Raw genomic sequence first — 19172 nt, 5'->3', positions numbered from 1 at the left:
AAATTGTGCTTCTTCCAAATACCAGATTTGAGTCTTCAAATGCCATTATGTAGCGTTCACAATCTCCAAAAACCCTGCTGGTTTTCACGTTAGTCACATGTTTCCTGGTAATGCGTGGCTCCACACTTCCACATCTCATTCAAATTATTGAGAAGATCTTGACTTGGCTCCTTTCTTTAAAAAAAAAAAAAAAAGAATTGGTGAAACTGAATTTCTTCTGTACAGAACTATCCCTATTTACTCCTAGAAAGGAAAATAGATGGAGAGAGAAAGATAGAGACAGAGATAGACAGAGACAGACACCTATATAGACATATACTATGTATAGTAAGCTTCTACACAAAACAGCTCCTTATCTATAGCTATACTCAACAGTGGACACTATGCACAATCACTGGGGCTCAGGATCTCCCTGTCATCAGGCTGACCCTGGCAAGCCACCCTGCTTCTCATTTATGATGCCTTCATATGTCTTGCTAACATGAGGACTTTAGACAGAGGAGAGGTTTCATAGTATTTGGGTCCACAATGAAAGGAAGTGGCTGGGAAGGAAATGTTTACCATTGCACACACATATTTACTTTATAATTTTGTGTATGCTCTCAGTTTTCTCATGAATTCAAAAGCAAAATATATCTAAAAATGATTGTTATATACTATAGATTGTATGTAGACATACACATACAAATACCATATATAAACAAGTAGTTGATAAGCAAGGGGCACTTAATAATGAAGAGTATTGCTAAATAATTAATTTCACACTTTGGGGGTAATATTATACCTGCTATAAGTTACCGATCATTGTGTTTTCATAATGCAGTATTTAAGTCAGATGCATACATTGAAGAGTTGTTGGGGCGTAGTCAGTAAACGATTCAGGTCACAAAGCATAGAATGACTTGAGTTTTGTTTTTATTCAGTATTTTCATAATTTGACACACACTAACTGAAGTAAATACTTGGGCTCTCTCACAGCAAAGTCAATATAACTCAGCCCCATTAGAGAGAATAAAGAGCCATGTTGACTCTGAAATGGTTGTAAAATTTAATCAGATTATTCTCAATTCTTTACAAACATAATAGTAACAGCTGCATACTTGTTTTTTCTGACACACAGGCGAAATTCACACCTTCCCACCAGTAATAGTGACTCATTTCAGCAGTGATTTTAACGGAAGAATCCACACCTCCCTGGGGATTACACATCAGAGGAGAGACAGTTGGAAAAGCTGGGACTTAAGGCAAAGCCTGTAGCTGCACCAACTCCACCTGTATGCTGACAGCATGGGCTCAATTACTAGACTTGGGAGAGCCAGGAAAATCCCTATAGTTGCCCGTTCTGTCCCAACCCTATCTCCCACAGTTCCATGAAGACACATTGATTCCCTTAGCAGCATAATGGAAATCTCTCTGAGAGTTTTCTGCCATTCATACCTTGTGCAATTATGTTCACCAACCTCTTGTCAAGATCACTTGGGGCTCAGGTGTCTTCTACAGGTACCTTCTCCCTGGACATAATCTGCAACAATCTTATGCTGCAGCCATGTTGCCTTCCTGGGAACTTCCAGTAGGCTGAGAATAGGCAGCTTATTTCATTCATGCATCTTCTCTCACCTTCTCTATTTCCACCAATATTGTGGATATTTTAAAAAGGGATGAGAGATTGTATTTTGGTATAAAGTCTCATCTGCTATTATTTCTTACCTAGAAAATGATCTCTTCCATTATCCACTTCACAATCTTCTGATAAAGATTTGAGAGCCAAATCAAGAATGTGTGTTCTCTTATCTCAGTGTCTTTCCCTTAAAGCAATGTGCACAAAACAAAAATCCATGAAAATGGGCCCTGGGATGTACTTTCATCATCACTTCATGTCTACACAGCCAAACAGAGGTAGGATAATTATGATAGGAGAGGGATGGAATGACCTGGAAGAAATAATGAGCTGAATGAATGGCTGACAGACAACCCTAAGTCTGAGGGCAGAGAGATGAGTGAGACATTTCTACCAACAAGCCTGATAATCTCTGCCATCACCCTCATATTCCAGGAAAGACACAGAACATTCCCTATCAATACTGAGCTGTAATAAGCCACTGCCACAAGAATGGGTTCCCAGCCCTAGAGGATTGCTAGCTAGCAGAACTCTACAGACTTATCCCTCCCCCTTCCAGCCCCGTCCCCCATTTCATGGGCTAGGAAATAACTCTACAGCTTAAGTTTTGAAATTCTTTAGACTCTGCTTTTCCCGTTTATGGTACATCTTTGCTATAGATATGTTTGAATGGGAAGAGAAAAAGAAAAAAATATACAAGAAGGTACATGATCAGATATTATTAGGCTATCCAGGTATGACAATAACAGTAACTAGGCTGATGCTTTAGCTACGGAGAACACTGAGGTAGACAAGCCATATGGCAAGAATTATTTTGGAGTTAGAATCAACAGAACCTGAGGTTGGTTGGATGGAATTTATGAGAAGTAGGGATGGTTGAAGAAAACCCCAAGATTCTGGCATGTACATCTGGGCAGATGGTGGTGTCAGTGAGTGAAATGGGAAGCAAAGGAAGAAGAGAGAGTCAGAAGGTGAGGAATGATGTGCTCAGCCCTGGACCACTGGTTTTGAGAGGCCTATGGGACCTCTCAACAGATTTCCAGGACACTGCCCAGAATCAGAAGAGGAAGCAGCCAGCTGTGTGAGAAGTGACGGACTATGTGGCCTTTTATTCTCAGCATTCAAAGAGGCCTCTTGAAGATGGGCTGGTGGATTGCAATTAAGGACATGAAAGTGAAGGCCTCCATCTCCCATGGGGTGGTTGTAGGTCATCGGCACACTACCCCACTCTACCGACACTGCTCTCTTACAAATAGCACCTCTAGAGAGAGGAATGCCAATTCCACATCCATTATTGTTGGCAAATTAAAATGTGTCCTTCAATAATACGCAGAATGAAATGAAAGGGCATTCAAGGGTATAGAAGTGATGATTCCATGCTGAGTGATATCAGAATCCATGGATTCATTTTGATATTCATGAATCTTATGTAAATTTTCCTTATCATTGTGAATTAACCAGCCTGTCTCATCAACCCATATTCCTAAACCCTAGGTGGGTTAGACCTGTGTAACCTCATAGGGAAAATCAGAAAAAAGATGTGGCTTCATGCCAATTAGTACACTGTGATTAGTATACATATACAATCTGTCACATCCTCAGATAATCACGTTTCCCCTAAAATTAAAGCCGATGCAACCTGTAAAAACATCTGTGCTTTAATAGGGCAGGAAATTCAGTATTTCCACCTGACCTAATTTGGTCAATAAAGGTCACATTAAAAGTAAGGTTGTCACCTCTACAAACTGACTTTCAAATGAATATTACAATAGAAGCCTCAGGTCAAATTGTTGCCAGGTACACAAATGTATTGCTAATCAGAAACAAAACCTAGTTACTCTGGGAGAAATACTTTGAGAGAGAATCAATGACACTTTAAAAGGATGTAGAGGGCTGCTCCAGCAGAGGCGCTGATGAAGGGCCATTGCAAATAAAAGGAACATCTAAGGAGATTGAAAAGGATGGATGTTCTGAAAATTATAAAGGGCTTATTGTATTGGGTGATGTGGTGTTATGTTTCAAGACAGGGAATTAATATGTTGTTGTATAACATCAAGAAATATGAAGCTTGAAGCATGGTTGCTGTTCTTGGCAATACTAAGATTTGAACTCAGACCCTTAGGCAAGTGCCCTATCACTTGAGCCACACCACTAACTTGAAGCCTGAAACATGGATGCTGAAAGATATTTAGTAGCACTGGTAAGACTGGATCTAGGCATGGACAGTAAGAATACAGAAGTAGAAGCCATGCATTTGGTGGCTAACACCTGTAATTAACGTCTAAGGGGGCTGAGACCCAAAGATCCTGGGCCAAAGCCAATCTAATCAGAAAAGTCTGAGAAACTCTTCTCTCCAATTAACTAGAAAAATGCAGGACTAGAAGCATGACCTAACTGATAAAGTGCCAGATGTGTGCAAAAAAGCTGAGAAGTGTAAAGTACTGAGGTCAAGCCCTGGTATCAGCATGTGTACACACAGACAGACAGACAGACAGACAGACAGACAGACACACACACACACACACACACACACACACACACACACACACTACAGAAGTGGAGTTATATCTAGATGCTCTCAGGGTTTTTCATTTGTGACCTCCTCAGAAAAGTCTTTTCTGATCAATTTACATAAAATGTCAGCTCCTTCCCCTTATTCTGCTTTGCTTTTCTCCTTAACATTCTATATTGCTGCCGTTTGGTCCATTGCCTATCTCTCTCAGCTAGGTGAAAGTTATAAGGTCACCAACTTTATCTGTTTTTGTCTGTTGCCAATATCCTGGTGTCTGGTACATAATACAGAATCATTTATTGAATGAATAGAGTAGAAAAATCAGTGGGATAAGTGGGTGAATAATAGACATAGATGATAAATGTAGATATATAACAGATCAATAAATGATTGATAGATAAGACAAAGAGCAGAGTGGCCACAGAGACAGTGGATGTGGGAGGTGGTAAGGGGGAAGTCCTGGGATTAATTGCAAGGTTTCTAGCTCAGTTACATAGTTCAATATTAAGTCATCGACCAAAGGAGGGGTGAGAATGATGGTGAGAGGGAGGTGGGGAGATAGCAAGTTTGGTTTTGGACTTAGTGAATTCAGGTTGTCTGCAAAACCCTCCCAGGGGAGCTCTTCAGGGGGCAACTAGAAATATGGATGTGACATTAAGTAGAAAGGAACTCAACATGTAGCTATCACCTGGGTTGAGATTCTTGGCAAAGCCTTGTGATTGTTCTGAGGTGTGGGGTAGGAAGAAAGCTGTGGTGGTGAAGAGGAGGAAGCTATGATGGCTTTGGCACCCTTTGAAGGACTGGCAGAGAAAAAGGAACCCAGGGGACTTAGCGAGGACCAACAGAGAAGGAAACCACAGAAAAACTGGTACCAGGTAAAACAAGGAAGTATATTTCCAATTGAGAAAATGGTCAAAAACTTCAGATGCAACAGAAAACTAGCATGGATACATTTTTTAATATTCCCACAGAAACTTTCATTGGTTAGCATGGTGTGCAATGACCTCTGCAACTTGTTTCCTTTTTATTTTTTTTTTCTCTGAGCCGATATAAAGACCAAAATTCTATTTCAATAGAGGCCAACCTCTGTCTCTGTCTCTATGAATAGACAAATCCATAATGAGAGGATATTAATCTAAGTTGTTTTACTAACATCACAACTGTAATGACTTGAGCTGATCGTTAATGTGTACTCACTGGATAATGAGCTCCTGTGGGGTAATTAATGGACACAATATGAAGTCATTGTTTTGAGTATGATTTACAGACACTAACAGTTTGCTCGTCATTAATTGAAGTAAATGAGGCATGTTGAGGAAGTCAGTTATGAGTACTTGGCTGAAAGTGATAAAAAAAAATTCTCTGAATTGCCACCCATCTTTGTTCCCCATTCTCTGTTCCTCCCTTCACTGCCATCTTGACAGAGTATCTATCCCCCTCAGATGGTTCTCTGCACATCAGGGACAATGCTTCATGTCTGAGCATTCTCATCTAATCTTTTGTCCTGGTTGATCACCATCAAACTTCATCCTGGCTTGGAAAACTCATCAGTTTCTCTGATACTACTGCCATGGTTTGAATACTTGTGCCCCTAAACCCAACAGCAGCCCTATTACCAAATTCTGTTGTTGAAACCCTAACCATTAAGCGAGTAGGTCTTCAGGAAGTGATTAGGTCATAAAGGTGGAGCCCTGGTGAATCAGATTGGTGCCCTTCAGCCATGTGAGGACACAGGTAGAAAACAGCTGTCTAATCAACAACCATGTCTTCTAAAATTCAATCTTGGTTCTTCAATCTTTCTCCTATTTCTCTGTTTCCCCTACCTCTCTGTTTTAAAATTTGATATAACAGCTGATACCCTTTTCAGATGTTGTTACAGGGAACATTCATATACATAGTTCTATACAAATTTTTATATACAATACACTGTTAAGGATGTGGCCCATTCAATTCAGTGATCAGTCTGGGAGATTCTTTTATATTAAAGACGCTATGCTCACTTAGGATTCCACAAAGCAAATGATTTTGAGAGGGAATATCTGATGAATATCTAAGGATGAGATTGGCATAGTCTAATTCAGACTGAGAACATGTCTAAACTAGTTCAATTAAGAAAATACCAACTCAGAAGTAAAATAATATGAAAATTAAGTGGCTAACCTTAGGATACACGCTAACTCCAAGATACAAACATTTTAAAAGGCAGACATATTGAAACCAATTAACATTATCTGGAGAATTTATCACAGGGGTTAAAAGTTCACTATTTCATACATTCTTCTTTAAATTTATTTATTTTTATTGTTAAAAAAAGTCAGGCAATGAGTGTATTTCTTCTTGAACAGTGTCACCTCTTCTCTCGTGTTCTCCCAACACCCCCCCCCAAGCTTGCTCTTGCACACATTCTTAATAAAGATTTAATTTATTTACTATGGCACATGCTGAGTTTGCCACATGCTTGAGGTAAATCTCTTGTCTACAAGATTTAAATGTCATTATATAAATCTTTTAGAATCTGAAGAATAAATAAAAGGCACCCATGTATGTGAAAACCAAATCTTCAGTCATTTCTTTCAGATGCTGGGGTTTTTCCTGGTACCTACTGACAGAAAGTCCTTAGATTCAAAGTTCTATATCAAGTTGCTTAAATGAATGATGGATGATAAAATGCAGCTAAAAAAACTACAATAAATAAACCTTAAAAAAAAACAACACCCTAAGGCCCAGATACAATAGTGATATTAAAGTTGCCAGCCCTTCAATGGAACTTTTCTATTTCTGTCAAAAGAGCTATTATTTCCTTGGTCTACAGGCTTGACATGTTAAAAGATTGCTTTATTTCTGCTAACTCTTAATGATAGCCAGACATCTGTAATTACCATTTATTTTGTCTCATTTTCACAGCAACTATATGATCTAGGCTATGAGTTCTGAAACATGAATGGTATGGATTGGTTAAGTGTTCGCCTAAGGCCCATGTGCTAAAGGCTCTGTTCCTATCCCATGGTGCTATCCAGAAGTGATGAGCCTTTAAAAAGTAAGGCCTAGTGGAAGTTAGGACATTGGGGGGATGCCCACAAAGGCAGACTGTGGGACTCTGATCCCAAAGATTTTTTTTTGTCTTTTTTATTTCCTGGCTGCCATTAATGAGCAGTTTGCTCCCCACCATAATATAGTGCCTCACCACCAGCCCCAAAACAAACAGGGAAACCAACAATGCACTCACATCTTTAAAACTATAAACTAAAACAAACCTTTCCTCTTTTTAACTTTTCTATCTCAAGTATTTTGTTACAGTGAAGGAAAGCTAACACAATGGGTAGTAACATGGTTTCTGCAGTCATTCTCTGGTTCTAATCCCATTATTTCCATATTTCTCATCAGAGGAATGTGTGTGTGTGTGTGTGTGTGTGTGTGTGTGTGTGTGTGTGTGTGTGTTGGTCCCGGGGTTTGAATTTAGGGCCTGGATGCTGTTCTTGAGCTTTTGTGCTCAAGGCTAGTGTTTTACCACTTGAGCCACAGCTCCACTTCCAGCATTTTGGTGTTTAATTGAGTGGATTTTCTTGCCTTGGTGGACTTTAAACTGCAACCCTCAGATCTCAGCCTCTTGAATAGCAAGGATTATAGATGTGAGCCACTGGTGCCCAGCTCAGATGAATTTTCTTGTGATTATGTTTTCCCCTTTTTAAAGGGTACTCAAAGGCTGTCTGTTACAACTGGTCTTATACAAACTAAGAACCTGGGTTTTGAGGCTTCTATCTTAAAATAATTTTGCAAGCTCTAAAATTCTGCCTCCACTTTTAGAATCACCTTCATTATGAAAATAAATATTTAACAAGTGTTTGTCAAAGCAAATCAGCTAATTTTCATTTAATTTGTTTCATTACCATGATTGCTTGTCAGATTGCTTACCCATGACAGACTAGATGTGACTGAGAGCATTTTATCAGGTCAGTGGTAATAGGTTCTATCACAAAGACTCTCAAACTCTGACTTCACCATGAAATGTCCTGTCTACCCTTCATTGCATACTTAGAATTTAAATGATTAATATCGCAGATTTTGACAAATACCACTTGTCTCCTGCAAAGCAACATTAACAGATGTCTCCAGAATTAGTTTCTAGTGCTTCTCTCTCTCCTTCCCTTCTTTTTTCCCCTCCCTCATTCCCTCCTTTTACTCCCTCCTCTTACCTTGCCTCCCTTCCCCCCCCCATTTCTTTCTTTATCTTTTCTTCTCCTTCAATTACGGCAGGACAGGTAGCATTTGTGACTTGGTTGTACTAAAAAGGGATGGTTGACATCCCAAATGGGAAGGGACCAGATAAGAGACTTGATTTTGTCACACAATTCAGAACGGTGTGGAGTTTGAAATTTAAGAATTGTTACTTCTTGACTGTTCCATCAGTCTTTTCAGAAAATGAGTCACCATAGACAGCTGAAAACACAGAAAGCAAAATCCACATACATACTTGAGACTACTGTATTCCTGAGCACAGACACACACATATGTCAAACTACTGTACGCATGAACACAGACACATACAAAAGCAAAACAACTTTCCCAAATAGATTCCAGGGAAGAGCAGTTTCCGTGGAATTTTAATAAGGCTTACTTGTATAAAATCATCTTAATGTCAAACAAATTTTGGAATTGCTAGATTACATAAAGATTAAAGAAATGTATAATACATATCATATTATCTCTGCTTTTAATCTTACTTTGTTTATGAGGTTTTGTTACTACCCATGGGGGAAAAAACCACCCCACTAACCAAAAGCACTTTGGTCTTACCAATTTTGAAACAATCTGTTATTGACAAATGTTTTGCTAGCTCCAAGTTCAAACTCCCAGAGAGCTTTTATCTGAACTCTCAGGAGGCCTCATCACTAACATCTCAAATGGCTTCTGGAAGGAGGCAATGAGCATATCCTCAGGGCAGATGAAGAAGCAGGGAACAATGACCACCCACTGGGCCCTGGGTCTCCTGCCAGAGCTTTGGCCCTATCTGGCAAAATTGAGGTCAACCCTTAGCCAGAACACACCCATACACACTTGGCATTCCAGCTACTTAGGAGACAGGGCTAGAAGATTCACAGTTAGAGGCCAGCCCAGTCAAAAAGAACAAGATTATATCTAGAAAAAAGGTTAAAAAAATTAAGGAAGGAGGCTGGAAGTGTTGCACAAGTGGCAGAGCACTTGTCTAAACAAGTGCAAGGCCTGGAGTACGGACAAAATGAAATTAAAATTTAAAAAGATGTAGAGCCTAATGGAAGCTCATTAGGTTCCTGAATGAATTGACCTTATGAGAGACTTTTTCCTTGTAGGAATATTGAGTTTGTTTTCACGATGGCGAATTCCTACAAAGCCTGAGTGTTTCTCGGAATCATTCTCCGGCTTTCTGTCTGGTCCTGCAATCTCTCATTCCCTTGCCCATCGTCCACGTGAGGTTCTCATGGAAGCCTAGCCATGTCAGACTAAATAAACCTCTTTCCTTGTAAAGTTACTCAGCCTCAGGTATTTCATTATAGCAATACAAAACAGACTAATGCAAAGCCCTTAGCTGAGATGGACCAATTATCCATTGGAATGATCTAGAAAGATCAGATGTTTTGATTTGAGGAGAAGGGAGTGAAAGCTAAGAACCTATGTTTTAAACAAGTGCCTCAGAGAAGTCTAGTGTGGCCAGAACACAAAGCCTGACATTAGGAAATACAAGCCTAGCCCCTATCTCACTTCCTAATCCTACTGTTCTCCATAAGGTGAGTACAGAAGTCATCATTATTCATCTATATTTTGAGGCTTTTTGGAGTAAAGAATCCAAGGTATTTTGGTCAGACTTGACTAGTGACAAATACCATACTATAATTTTTTCTTAATTAATACATAAAACAAAAATGTTATACATATTAATGGGGTCATATAATGTCTCTCTCTCTATATATATATGTACATATATATACACACTGGGTAATGTTTAAATGTGGTTAAACATATTTAGCTCCTCAGAAATTTATTTCTTTATTATAGAAACACTCAAAATTCACCTAGCCTTTGGAAAGATCTAGTACATAGTCACCTGGCCACTGTACAACAGGGAGTTGAGGTTCCTTGCTTTTATCTAACTGTAATGCGGTCCCCATTTACCAACCTTTCCCCGTCTGATTCCCTACCCCTCATGACTCTCCCCAGTCTCTGGCAACAACTATCTTACTCTACATTCTATCAACTTTTAGAGATCCTGTACAGATGAGTATAAGCTCATATGCTTGTCTTGCTGTGCCTGGTTTATTTCATTTAACATAATGATCTCCAGTTTCACACATTATCACAAATGACAGGATTTCATTCTTGCTTGTGGTTAAATGATATTCTGCATTATATATGTACCAGGTTTTCTGTGTCTAAATGGACATTTAGGCTGATTTCATATATTGGCTATTATTAAGTGGTGCACTAGTGAACATAGGAGAGCAGATATCTCAGACAATTCTGATTTCATTTCCTTTGGAGATATACACAGCAGTGGTATTGTTCATTCACATGATGGGTCTACTTTCACTCTTTGAGGAAACTGCATGCTGTTTTACATAAGGGTTGTACTAATTTACATTTTTACCAACGGTGCACAAGGGTTCTCTTTTCTCTACATCCTTGCTAACAAATGTTGTCTTCAGTGTTTCGATAATATCCCTTCTGAATAGTTTATGACAATCTGTCTTTGTGGTTTTTTTTTAAATTTATTTTTTATTGTGAAAATACTGTACAGAGGGGTTACAATTACATGGGCAAGATAATGAGTACATTTCTTATCAAGCATTGTAGCCTCCTCCTCCTTTGTTTCCCCTTCCCATCCCTTCCCATCCTTCCCCAGACCCCCACCCAATCCTCCCCTGGGTGCCCCCCATCCCCTGAACCAAAGTTGTAAAGTTTGTTTTCGACATGACGACTTGTACTTCTCATTGTTGCAATGGGTGTCTTCGTGGTTTTGATTTGCATTTCTCTGGTGGTTCATCATACTGAATGTTTGCCTATTTATCTGTTGGTCTATTGAATATCTTTTTTTGAGAAATGTCTGGTTTTATTACCATTTTTAAAAATCAGATTGTTTTTATCTTTCAGGTATTAAGTTTTCCTAATTCTTTATATATTTTTGATACCAGACTCTTGTCAGCTGCATAGTTGGAAAGTACTTTCTCCAAGTCTGTTAGTTGTCCCTACACCTTTGATCATTTTGTTTGCTGGGTGGAAACTTTTTAGCATGATTTTGTGTTATTTTTATGATTGCTGAGATCATTTATCTGACATAAACATTATAGTTCATGGCTGCACTGATTCTGGGCCCTTTACGGTGGCAGAAGTGGGTGGAGGAGACTGTTCACTTAATGGCAGACAAGAAGCAGACAGATCAAGACAGAACGGGAGCCCAGGATAAAATGTTTTCAAGGACATGTTCCCAGGATCTACATCCTCTACTTAGGATCCCCCATCCTAAAGTTTCCAGAACTTCCAAAAGTAGGACCATCAGCTGCAGACCAAGCATTCAACAGGAGCCTGTGGGAGAGATTGTATATTCAGATCATGATAGTTAAAAGTTCATTTGTATTTGGTGCTTTTGAAATCTTTTTCCCCAAAATACTTGTCCATTCCAATATCCTGAAGCATTTTTCCTATATTTTCTTCTAGTAGTTTTCTTTCTTTTCTTTCCTTTTTCTTTTTTTTCTTCTTTTTTAAAAAATAGTTTGGGGTCTTATAGTTAAGTCTTTAATCCATGTTGGGTGACTGGTGAGAGACAGGAGTCTAGTTTCATTATTCCACATATAGATAACTGTACAATTTACTAAAGACTATCTTTTCTCCAAGGTATGGGGTTTTATTGTGGGAACTAGGATTTTGAACCTGGGGCCTTACACTTACGAGGTTGGTGTTCTACCACTTGGGACACACTTCCAGTCTTTTTTGCTTTAGTAATATTTTAAATAGGGTTTCACACTTTTGCTCAGGATAGACTCACACCTTCTTCCTCCTATTCCATCTCCCATATAGCTAGGATGCAAGCATGTCCAGCTTGTCCTTTAAGATAGAGTCCAACTAGCCTTTTTGTTTAGGCCTGGGTTAGTCTCAAACTATGTTTCCTTCAAGTAGCTGGCACTGGCTCTGTTCCAGAGACTTGGTCTGCAGGTGGGCCTGACAATGAGAGCTATTAGGCTCTACTTCATGTTAGAATTCAGCAGCTCAGTTCCAACAGTTCCAAGGCCTCCCTTCCCCTAACCCCATCTCAGAGTATGAGTTGACCAGACTGTGCTGTTTTCCTACTAGGAAAAGTACTCCTTTGGCCACCTAGGCTGATACTAGGCTGTGTCACAGCTGTGTCTTCTAAAGGATCTACACACTCACAAGGATGCATTAAGGCCTTCCCTGCCTCTGGCAGTGGTGCAGGCTAAAACAGGAGTCAGTCCTGTTTCAGTCCCATTAGAAGGCACAGGTTTCTGCCTAGGACTGTGCCTTCAAATGGGAATGTTCTAGAAGTCCATCTGTGAGCATTAACCTGGCAAAGGGTATGCTGATTGAATTTAAGGGACAGGTGGTAGAAACAGTCCCTTTGCCACCAAGCCTGGCCATAAGTTGGGTTGTACCTCAGCCTCCCAGTTACATGGGCACACAGGTAGCTGCCTGGTGGAGGGTCCACTGTAAAGGCTTTGTCTGTGAACTCTGGCCTATACCTGTGACTTTCAGTTTCTACCAGATGTGTGCCTCAGTGGGCCTGACACTTGGCTCTGAAACAAAAGCCCTGTGCTAGTTTTCCTGCCCTACTGCGCAGCAGGCAGGGTCCTCCACCTTGTTTTGCTGTCATCGTTGGTGGAGGTAGAGCAGAGGCCTCAGTGGACTACCAATCCCAGCAGCTCAGGTTGTGGCTACTTACCTGATGATAGGGTTCTTGGGACTCTATTCAGCACCTCTTACATAATAGTGGGCCTAAGACCTAGATTAAATCTCTCTCCCTTCCTCAAATGGAAGGTATCTCCATGCTGGGCTGCTGGAAGCTGGGTCAAGAGGGATGCGGGAAACTCCTTCCTTCCTATCTTGGTCAATGTGTCTTTTCATTTCCTTATGTTAAAAGCAGGCACTATGGTCTCTCACCTGATTGCCTTAGTTCTTGTGGAGGGCATTCAATTTGGGGCACCTGTGGGGAGAGAAAACAGGAGGGTATAACTCAGCCACTGTCTTGCTCCATTTCTGATCCTATAAGTTAAATAGGATAATCATAGCACTTTCAAAGCAGAACTGAAGACACAAAAGGAGAAAAGGGCTCCTTTAGTGTTAACTCTGGTTATTTCAATATGGTTAAGAAGGTGGAGTTTCCAAGAAAAGCCACACAAATGGGCAAAGAGGAACAGTTTCATAAAGACAAAGAGAATGTAGCTATATTTAAAACTCTGAAAAAAATATACATCTCATTTAAAATCTACTGGTGAGAGAAACATGCTAATTAAAAGTGTTTGATATTACATAAATGTTTGCAGTTTCTATGATGTAAATATCAGATAAATAAGTATATCAAGGTAAGGGGTGACATTGTCCAAACAGAAGCATACTAATTACTTGACTTACATAATTGTAAACCCTCTGTACATCACCTTTATAATAACAATTTAAAAATTTTTAAAGAAGTGTACAGCATTACTTTTGAAACACTTTAAAATTAGATATATTTGATAAAATAATATAGTTTTTAATATATTACTTATAGTTGATTTCAACACAAATTGCCACAAAAGGGCTTTAAATCTCACTGTGTAAAAATTAACCTTATAAAATTTGCTCCAAAATATTGTCAGCCTATTTTTTCAAGAAGAACCTTGAACTGTCACTTAACTTGGATCATAGTTATACAACAGCATGTTGGCCCAGCCCAAGTACATTGCTTGCTCATAGACAAGCCCAACATGGGAATTCTGTTGATTCCCGTCTCTCCAGTGGCCAACTTGACAAAATTCCAACTCAGTAAATGTTTTTAAGGTCTCTACCAGCAGAAGGCAAGAAATGGGGAACTCAGTGGCAAATTTTGCTCAGATTTCATTAATCAAGCAAGCCACACGATCACTTCTAACCTCAAAGAGGGTAGAGGAGGTGGTCTTAACACTTGCCTTTTAGGAGAACTGGAGTATTTCCTACCAGTCCCACTGACAACCTCACTTACCTTGGTCCATATCACAGTATTAGAATGCTCTCCATTGCTGTGTCTAGGACTTGTTCTTTCAATCCAACAAGTGTATGCTAACAAATCAACTATCATAAAACATTTAACTACTTTAGAGTCATTATATTAAAGCAAGGTCCTCTTTTGTTTTCTCAAAATCAGTTCTAGAACATCTAATTTGGGAGCAATCAGGGTCCTGGAAGGACATTTAAGTTGGTAGCACAACTAGGACAGAGATGACGGCTAGTCACAAAAGTATGGCATCCCTCCCCCATCACCACCCCATAAGGTAGAGCCTAATACAACAAAAGCTATATTTTTCCAGTTTACAATCCTTACAACAGGACATTGAAATGTAGATGGAAGTGCTGTTTGCTACTTTGACACCCAGCTTATACAACCTCCGACACCATTCTCTATTCTTAATCCTAGGCTGGGTTTTCCATGCCTGAGACAATCTTTAAAGCCACTTCAAAAGGATGATTTGTTTAAAAACTAGGATTGACCTTGATAATGAAAAGGTCAACTGATTGCTTTGTTGAGTGGCAACAACCCACGTACAACAACTTAAAGATAATAATAAGTGGAAAGAAAAGGTCAACCCGTAGCTATCTACAACTCTCTTCATTTTCTTCCGTACAGTCTCTGGCTTACTGCACTGCCTGAGCAGAAGAGAAATTCATGGCAACGAAAGAAAGAATTGCATTGCTGTAGAGGCATTTGGAAAAGGAAACAGGATAAGCCACTGCTTTCTAGTTTTGTAAAAGCCTTTACTTATCATTACTACTCCATATAGAGACGATGCAATCATCACATCGATGGCCACCTAAAGCTGGAGGGCTACATTCTAAGTGTTTCATGACAGAAATAATTCATGATGCATGAAATTAGATGTATGATAATGCTTAGATTTCATCATACCCATTACAGTTTTATTAACTATAATGCACTGTGATAAACATAATGTTAAAAGTTTGCCAAATTTATTTTCTTGCTTCTGTGGTCAGATGGATAGGCTGTATTTCCAACCACTCCTAGCATTCAGTGAGTCACATGACAGAGTTTTGGCCAATGGGAAGTGTGCACAAGATGCGTAAGCCATTCTCAGATTCAATGGAGAATTGGAGGCTGGGGGAGGAGAGCAGAACCACTAGTGAGAAGAAGCTAAGTCCTGAATGAAGGAATGCTAACCTATTTGACCCATGAAGAGAGACAAAGGAAGTGGTGAAATATTATCACGCTAGCTCATGGCTTCATAAAGTTGACAAGAAGGGAACATCTCAACTCTGCAGAGCTGCAAGTGTCCTGAAGGTAGCAGCTGCCTGTGTCAGCACATAAAAAATACTCAATAATGAATGCTGAAGGAATGGATGAACAAATAGGACTGAATGTAGCAATTAGTGAATGAGCGAATGGAATTCCTAAATTCCTCAGATGAGAGACTCATTTTCTCCAAATAAGTTCAAAAGTGACCGAGTTTTCTTTCTGACATTCTGTCTAGTTCCCTATCCCTCCAAGCTAACACAATATGGAGTGACTAGGCAAAGATTAGAACTTGGGAGAGCCAAATACAATAGCTTAGAACTGACCTCACCTTAAACTGGAATGTTCAAAATTGAAGGGAGAGAGAAGAGGGAGGCAGGATGACACTCAAATGTTGAAGAAATTATGGAAAGTTTCGCTTTTAGATTTTTTTAAGTAAACACTTAAAATAAGACTTATTTTTCAAACCTTGATTGACATACAACATACAGAAAGTGTCCATTGCTTGGGCAGCCTGATGAATTTTATAAACTGATCTCACATAAAGCCTGCAACCTATTAACACACACACACACACACACACACACACACACAAGGCCTCCAATCCAGAATCCCTTCCCCTTCAAATCAGTGAACACTGATGTTTACAGAAAATGAAGGGTGGCAAGAAAGAAGGCCAAAAAAAAAAAAAAAAAAAAGGTGACCATTGTCACATTTATCTTAGAGGCGCAGAGACTGGGGCAGAAGGCCACACCCGAAGGGAACTCAAACTCTCACACCCCACAGGGTCTTTCCACATCTGCAGAACACACTGATTAAACATTCTCAAATAAAGGGTATTTCCAGAAAAGGCAAGCCGAGCCTTGCAGGCAAGGGTAGCTTTGGAAGGCCTCAGAAGCACCTCCTGTAGCCTTGTGCTCAGGTCTTAGAACAGACTCCATCCCAGCCATGGATCTACCCCATCTTCCTCTCTTCCAGGCAATGTCCTTGATCTGGGGGGAGGATGGGAAATGCCATGAATAGTGAATGAAGGAATCACAGGTGGTTTGGAAATATGTTAAGAACAAGTATGAGTGGGGAAAAGTGGACATGTAGGCAGGCGATTAGAATGATATGTAAGCAGATCAATAAAAACCCTTGACAATCTGAAGGCAGAGTCCAGGGGTGTCTCCTGTAAACCACTTCCATGAGAGAACTTCTGGCTCACAAGGATTCTTAGTATAAATCAGCCAGTGTTGCAAGGGAACGACAAAAGGGGTCTAGAGGACAAATTTCTAAAGCATTGTGGCTCTTTATGTTAGCCAAACTGGGGTCCTTTTTAAGTTCACAGTCCATTTCCCTCCATCTTTCAGTGTTTCAATAGGAGACAAATTGCTACATTTTAAGTCAAATGGTTCAATGGGAAAGAGTTGCTATCCAAGATTTGATTGGTCTGAAAAGCTTTCTTGCACAATATCTGTAAATGCAAAGGATTCTAGTGATGAGAGACAGAGTGAAAGAGAGAAAGAGAATGAATAAAACTATCCATTCCACAAACATGTATCAAGACCCTTGCTTCATGTGTTGCAATCTCTGCGGATCAAAGCAATGAACAGAGCTGACACTCATCTTAAGAACTCAAACATCTGGTAAAAATGTTTGAGTTCTTTAAAGGCAGCCAAGGGACATCTGTCCTCCCCTGAGAGAAGCATGGTGGTAGCTGCTGCTGACAAGCTACGAGGCCTGGAGCAGCCACTTGACCTCTCTGTGCCTGTTTTCATCATCTATAAATAAGGATAGCAGTAGTGTCCCTCTCCTTGGGATGAATGGACGTGCTCAAGTGCTTAGAACCATAAAGACACATAGAAAGAGCTATAACAAGTGACTGTTGGTGTATTATTGTTACTGTAGTAGCTAGCAATGTGGGAAATTTTCCAAAATCTGGAAGCCCCCACCCAGAGGAGATTACTCAACCTGAGTAGTGGCAAAGCATGGGAATGAGGGAAGACTGTACAGGAGAGGAGAGAATATGGGAGGGAATAGAGGGAGCAGCACTCAGAGGTACAAATGTGGAGAAACCCAGCACGTATAGGAACAGAGATTCGTTTCATTCAGTCGTTCAGGTGATTTGGAAGTCGAGGCAGATTGTTAAGGAAAGATCATAAAACATACTGTGTATACTGTACTGCCATGCTAAGTAACTGGAATTTGTAAAAAGCTATTTACTTAAAAAATGTTTCTAGAAATGTGTGAGGTACTTTTTAAACTGTGTTGGCAAAGTTTAACTGGACAAGGAAATCAAGAAAAGTGAACTAGATGGCCCATTTCTTTTAATAAGAATGGAGAGTGAGCTGAGCACAATAGCTCACATCTGTAATCCCAGGTATAAAAAAGACAGATTGAGCCAGGCACCAGTGGCTCACACCTGTAATCTTAGCTACTTAGGAGGCTGAGATCTGAGGATTGCAGTTCAAAGCCAGCCTAGGCAGGAAAGTTCATGAAACTCTTATCTTCAATAACCACCAGAAAACCAGAAGTGGCACTGTAGCTCAAGTGGTAGAGGGCTAGCCTTCAGCTGAAGAGCTGAGGGACAGCACTCAGGCCCAGAGTTCAAGCCCCATGACCGACAAAAAAAAAAAAAAAAGACAGATTGAGAGGTTCAAGGCCAGCCCAAGTTAAAAAGTTCATGAGACCCTCAGCTCAACCAATAAAAAGCTGGGTGTGGCCAGGTACTGTAAACCAGCCACTTAGGAGGCTACTTTAGGATTGAAAATTATAAACAGCCCAGAAAAATACAAGAATTCTTATCTCCAATTAGCCAGCAAAATGCTGGAACTAGAGAAGTAACTCAAGTGATCGAGCACCAGTTATGAACAAAAGAATGAAGGAAGCCTCTGGGAAAGTTTTCCTTTCTGACAAACAAGCACACAAGATGACATGTCCTCTTCTTCCTTGGTATGTCATGCGTTGGTATGACACCTTGGGTTTCATAGCTGCTAAAGCAGCTAAGACAGAATAGTGCAAAATGTATTTTCAATTCGTTTATTCTGTTGAGAATTGGTGATTTCTAGCAACTTCCTAGGAGATAAATAGAATGGTTATTATCCTTTTGGTAGATTCAAAAGCCAAGAGAGATGAAATGGCCAGTGTAGGATGGCAAAGAGAGCGGGAGTCATGGATCCCTGGATTCTACAGCACCATGATGCTGTTAGACTGCTTGGACCACAGATTATCACTCGGCACTTAGGTTTTCTTTTTTTTTGGGGGGGGGGCGGTCGTGGGGCATGAACTCTGGGCCTGGGCACTGTCCCTCAGCTCCTCAGCTCAAGGCTAGCACTCTACCACTGGAGCCACAGCGCCACTTCCGGCTTTTTTCTTTTTGCTTATGTGGTGCTGAGGAATCGAACCCAGGGCCTCAGGCATGCAAGGCAAGCACTCTACCACTGAGCCACCTTCCCAGCCCGGCACTTAGGTTTTCATCTGCATGGTATTCTGTCTCCCCAGCTGCACCATAAATCTCTCTGAAGTCCATTGCAAAGAGCTTTCCTCATAATAAACAACGAATTTTAATACTTCATCTGTTTCCTGATCATTGACTT

The 19172-nt window shown here is 40.1% G+C and overlaps 1 long non-coding RNA gene across 1 annotated transcript; it reads left to right on the top strand.

The window, feature by feature from the left end:
• The first annotated feature begins 4873 nt into the window (after positions 1-4873).
• Positions 4874-19138, top strand: LOC105999660. The gene is made up of 3 exons (XR_001175748.1): positions 4874-5005; positions 18690-18820; positions 19046-19138. It is a non-coding gene; the product is annotated as an uncharacterized LOC105999660 (long non-coding RNA).
• The last annotated feature ends 34 nt before the right edge of the window (positions 19139-19172 follow it).

Source organism: Dipodomys ordii, unplaced genomic scaffold (genome assembly GCF_000151885.1).
Source record: "Dipodomys ordii isolate 6190 unplaced genomic scaffold, Dord_2.0 Scaffold195, whole genome shotgun sequence".
NCBI lineage: Eukaryota > Metazoa > Chordata > Mammalia > Rodentia > Heteromyidae > Dipodomys > Dipodomys ordii.
This window is presented reverse-complemented; position numbering and strand designations above follow the sequence as displayed.